Source organism: Lathyrus oleraceus, chromosome 5 (assembly GCF_024323335.1).
Source record: "Lathyrus oleraceus cultivar Zhongwan6 chromosome 5, CAAS_Psat_ZW6_1.0, whole genome shotgun sequence".
Taxonomy (NCBI): Eukaryota; Viridiplantae; Streptophyta; class Magnoliopsida; order Fabales; family Fabaceae; genus Lathyrus; species Lathyrus oleraceus.
This window is the reverse complement of record NC_066583.1, coordinates 554,963,566-554,969,514: the sequence shown is the minus strand read 5'-3', so window position 1 is coordinate 554,969,514 and position 5,949 is coordinate 554,963,566. Positions and strand designations below refer to the sequence as shown.

General features: G+C 37.4%; 1 non-coding gene across 1 annotated transcript; it reads left to right on the top strand.

Annotated features, from left to right (window-relative positions):
- The first annotated feature begins 2,023 nt into the window (after positions 1-2,023).
- On the top strand, positions 2,024-2,131 carry LOC127089616 (small nucleolar RNA R71). Its single transcript, XR_007791188.1, has one exon. It is a non-coding gene; the product is annotated as a small nucleolar RNA R71 (small nucleolar RNA).
- Positions 2,132-5,949: the final 3,818 nt, after the last annotated feature.

Below are 5,949 nucleotides of genomic sequence, written 5' to 3'. Positions count from 1 at the left end.
TGAGTTGATTCCCTTTAGGTCACTCAGGGTATATTTTATATTTTAGGACAACGAGATATCTCTTCAAAACATCGAGTAACTTATCGGTCTCATCTCTATCAAGGCTATCATTGACTATAAGATGGTGATTTAGCTTAAAATCTAAAAACTCATATCTAAGGGTTTTTAGTAACTCCTTAAGCTTTACTTTTGAGTTCTCGGGTTGGGGTCAAAGCGAGGCATTGATCTAGACCTTTATCTAATAACACCTCAGCCTCAACTTCCTCTATATCCAGTATAGTAGGCGCAACTGGCTCTTTAGCAGGAGGTGCCTCTAGCGACAATTCTTTCAAACATTCATTGTTGATGTCCATAAAACAACATGAATCATCGATAGCTGGAGCTTTCATAAACTGGGAAAGAATAAACTTAATTTTCTCCTCACCGGCCTCAAAAGTAAGTTTCCCTCATTTTACATCAATAATCGCACCAGAGGTGGCTAAAAAGGGTCTTTTTAATAAGATCAGAATGTTCGAGTCTTCCTTTATGTTCGTCACTATAAAGTTAGTAGGGATGTGCAGCTGGCCGATCCTAACTAGAATATCTTCCAAAATACCTACGGGATACTTGACTGAATGATCGTCCAACTGCAGTGACATCTTATTGGGATTTCAATCACATAAATTTAGCCTCTCACAGATCGAGAGAGGCATCAAGCTTACGCTAGCTCCTAAATCACAGAGGGCATTGTTGATGACAAATTTTCCAATTACACATGGAATGGAAAAAATTCATGGATCTTTCAGCTTTGATGATATATTGTTTTGTATGATGGCACTAAACTCTTCAGTGAGCGCCACCGTACTATCATTGTCAAGCTTCCTCTTATTAAGTAATATCTCCTTGAGGAACTTAGCGTATGAGTGAATTTGTGTAATGACTTCCATAAAGGAAATAGTAACATGGAGCTTCTTCAAGAGCTCTACGAAATTTTTAAATTAATCCTCTGTCCTAGACATAGCAAGTCTCTGAGGGTATGATATGTGTGGATTATATAGGGGATAAGGTACATATGGGTTTTCATTCTCAATTGTCTCCTTAACTTTTGGTGTCGACCCATTATCACCTTCTAGTGCTCTTATCGGGGTACTGTCATTAATTCTCTCTGCTACTTTCTCAACTACCCGTCCTACTGTCGGGTCTCTAACTCTAGGATAAACTGGTCCATCTAATTCCGTCCCACTTTGCAGTATGATGACATTAGTGTGGCCTTTTGGGTTTGGTTGTGGATGGCATGGAAAAATACTTGCAGGGGAAGCATTCCCCGCTTGTTACTGGGCTACTTGAGAAATCCGAGTCTCAAGAATCTTCTTGCGTGTAGTCCTGGCATCAACATTATTCGCCAATTGTTTTATTAGCTCATTAGTATGAACGTTATGGTTCATAAACTCCTTTTTTGTTGAGTCTGGGACATGATAAAATTCTCCATCATGAGCTCCTGATTAGACTTTTTAGGTGAAGAATTTTGAAAACCAGGGGGAGTAGTAGGAGGTGGGCTTGGTGTAAAAAACATTTTTGTTATTATAGGAGAAATTTGAATGATTCCTCCATCAGGGATTATACATGTTAGAGTAGAGGTTATCCTACGCATATTTGATTTGGTCGTGGGAAGCCTCAGACAATAATTGACAATCATATGTGGCGTGCCCTTCGACTCCATAGATCTCACTGAGGGGGGCTATTGCAGCTACGGTAGCCGCAGGAGTAATGGTTAGGTTATCAATCTTCTACATGAGGGCATCTACCTTAGCATTCATATGATCTAGGCTTTTCACTTCTTACATCTTGCCTTTCATTTGAGACATTTCAACAGGGGTGCGCTCGCTACCCCACTGATAATGATTTTGGGTCATGTTTTTAATAAGTTGGTAGGCCTCAGAGATGGGCTAGTCCATAAAAGCCCCTTCTTCCTGCAACATCAACTATCATCCTCATGTTATAGAGGAGATCATTATAGATATCATGGATAATTAGCCACTTCTCTAGGCCATGACGTGGACAAAGTCTCATCATGTCTTTTCACCTTTCCCAGACTTCAAAGAGGGACTCTCCTTCAGCTTGTCTAAAACAATTGATTTGGTTTCTTAAAACTTCTGTTTTAGACGGTGGGAAATATCGGGCTAAGAAAACCTTTTTGAGCTCATTACATGTAGTAATTGAATTAGTCGGGAGGGACTGTTGCCAAGTTGTGGCTCTGTCCCAGAGGGTAAAAGGGAAAAAGAAATAATTGAATAGCTTCGGGATAAATTCCATTACTCTTCAACATGTCAGCATACTGAAGAAACACAAAGAGATGCAGATTGGGGTCCTCCGTAGGGTTTCCGGAGAACTGGTTCTGTTGCACGATTTATAGCAGAGAGGGTGTAAGCTCAAAGTTATTAGCTTGAACACGCGTTGGAACAATGCTCAAATGAGGCTCGTCTTGAGATGGGACAACATAGTCCTTAAGAGGACGCTCATTATTTATCGCAGCCATTGGAATGTTATATTGGTCGCAAATTTGTTCTAATTTATGCCTAATTCAGATAAAATGCTCGAATTTGTTTATCAGTTTCTCTAACTCGTCCCCGGATGAGCGGGTACTTGGCATACAACCTAGAAAAGGGGAATAAAAGAATAAAAAGAATGACTTTGTCTATATGGTGAAGCAAAGGGATCATGATATTGACTAATGATCCCCAACAACGGCGCCGAAAACTTGATAGGTCCGCAACTGCATGACAACATCGTAGTAATAAAAAGATATTGAATCCACATACACCAAATTTTAAACGGGCTGTTCTCTATCGCTACAGTATAAATCTAAGGCTAATAATAATAATTTCTGATGCAAAAGAACTAAAATAAGCTAGTTTAGAAAATCAATTAAAGATGTAGACCAGAATGTGGCTCTCATCGAGCAACGGTACTCGCAGAATCATGTTAATTTATAATTAAATTGAGATAATGTTCTCATAAGAAAAAGAATTAATTTAAAGTAATTAACCGCTTTCGCGCAGCCGGAACCAGGTTTTAGCCTAAAATCTATATTGTCGCTTTCACGTGTTCAACGTGTTAAAGTGAAAAACTTCTATTTTTGAAAATTAATTACTTTTAATTAATTGAAAAGTTGTTTACGGTAAAAAAATAAGTTTAAAGGTATTTCCGGCTTTGGCTCATCTAATACCATATTTTAAGCGCATAAACTCCCGCTTTCGCGTGTACGTTTATGTTCTTAAAATCCCTTTTTAAAAATAATTAGTTTTACAATTTAAATAAAAGATGCTTTCGCAATGCAGTTAATTAAAATATGAGATTTCTCTAAGTCGGATACAAATTATGTTCTTTCGAATCGGAACTGGTATCTCTAAATTAGTTTCTAAGAATTTAGCCGAACATTATTAATAAAACAAAATCAGTATTGAAAATTAAATGTAAACATGTTAAACATTCTAATTATAATAATAAAGTAATAGAGACACATGCAAGTAGTAATGAAAAAAATATCAAAAGAGTAAATGAGAAAAATCTAAAATTGAGTGAACATGTAAATAAGAAAGAAAAGCTCCAAAAACTAGTACTGAATAATTGCTAAATGAAATTCCAAAAATTTAATGCCAGCAGGATTATAACATAAACGAACCAAATGTAAATACGAAAATTGCATACATTAACTCTAAGGTGCACTTATCTCTTAATGTGAGAAAATAAGCGCTTTTACAAAATTGAATTTTCTTTCTAAAATAAATTCTAAAGAACTTGGATGGAAAAACTTATATTTAAAGACCTATTTATAAAGATAAAATTTGTACAAGAGTGTTCCAAAATGTGCAAGAGGTAGTGGAGAGAGAGGTGGAAAACTACAAAACTGCAGAAAACATGCCTTAATTTTCAGAACTGCAGAACCATGACGGTCGTCATGGCTCTGATGCACTGGCCGTCACAGATCATGGAGGAATGACGGGATTCGTATGGGTGATGACATGTTCGTCATCCATCTTGTGCTCAAACTCTTCAGTTTTTGTCTTCTTGTGCTGAAGCTCTAGGCCTGCAACGTCATGACAGGCATCATCCTTGCTAGTTGGACGCCATACCATTGTAGAGTTTCATTTTTGCTCCCACTTTTAGTGTTTCACACCATTTCTTAGCATGAACACTCCTGCAAGAAAAACACCTGAAACATATACCAAGTACAAACATAAAACTATAAAAAAGGAAAGGAAAAAGACTCAAAAAAGGATATGAATCGAGTCAGAAACGCGATACTTTTCTGAGGTACCAGCGCCCTTGATAAGATGATGATTGTCATGGTCGTGAAGAGTAGCCCATCAACGTTTTGAAGTTCACTGACGATCGTCATCTGCATGATGACCAACCCTTCATGCTTCTAGAGGGGTGTTTTTCCAATATTTAAACAGTTTAGCACCAATTTTTCTCTCTCATTAGGTTCCTCACTCTCCCCGCTTCTACTACAATTAATCTTCTTTATTGGTATTAGATGATAATCAAACAAAATAAAACTCGTGGGTTTCCTCACATGCAGTGCTTCATTTTATATTGATAGCTTGACTCAATTATGCTCATCCATCAAGAGGGACAAAGGATCAACGTTAGGGCGTTAAACACTGACCATTTAAGAAAAACTTCCCAGTGGAGTTGCTCCAAACATCCACTGCTCTTGGTTCACTAACTCTTGTCACTTCAAACGACATTGACCATCTAGACCACAGTTTCCCAGGAAATAACCTTAACCTAAAGTTAAACAATAAAACAATCTCGCCTTCATTAAATTCTCTCATAGTTATGCATTTGTATTTCCACTTATTTGTCCTTTCCTTATATATCAGGGCATTCACATACACATCCAAACACAACTCCTCCAGCTCTTGCAAATCCAACATTTTTTTACTCCCAACAGCAGTATGGTCCATATTCATGGCTTTGATGGCCTAATAAGCTTTTTGCTCAAGTTCCACATGGAGATGGCAAGACATACAATCAACGAGCTTAAAGGGGTTGATTCTTATATGAGTCTTATATTTACCCTATATGCCAAGAGTGCGTCTTTCAGTTTTGTAGATCGATCCTTCCAAGAGGTGGAAACCATTTTTTTCAAGTATCCTCTTAATCTCTCAATTAGATATTTCCACCTCTCCGCTGGTTTGCAGATGGTAAGGGGTCGCAACTATGTGCCTAACTCCATATTTGGTCAACAGGTTCTCGAAACATTTTGAGATGAAGTGTGAGCTGCCATCTCTTATAACTATCACGGGGGTACCAAATCTAGGGAAAATGACTTTTTTAAACATCTTAATCACCACTTGTGCATCATTTGTAGGATAGGCAATGGCTTCGATCCATTTATACATGTAGTCTACAATAATAAGTATGAATTTATCCCCATTCAAAGACAGAAACAAACCCATGAAATCGATTCCCCGGATATCAAAGATCTCCAATTCTAGGATTGGCATTTGTGGAATCTCATCTCTCCTTGAAATGTTTCCAGTGTTCTGACACCAGTCACACTCTATGGTGAAATTATGCACATCCCTAAAAATGGTGGGACAATAAAGGCTAGTGTCATACCCCGATTTTGGCCCTGAATTTTTTTTCTCATAGATCATTCATTTGCATTGTTTCGCATGACCATTTCATCTGGTCATGAGGCAAACCCCCCCAACAGTCTTTATTTAGATTTGCTATGGTTTGCCATTCCATAACCATTAGTTTTTTACCTTTTCATTTGGCTTTAGATGTTTGATATCTTTTGATAGAATCAGTTGGAATCTCATGACTTTCATTCCCATGTCTAAATTCAATCCATGTTTTGTCTCTCATAGAACATCATTTTCCCTTTCGATCTTAATTCAAAGAGATTCCATCCATATTCCATCTCATATTTCTATATGTCATATTCAAATTTTCATT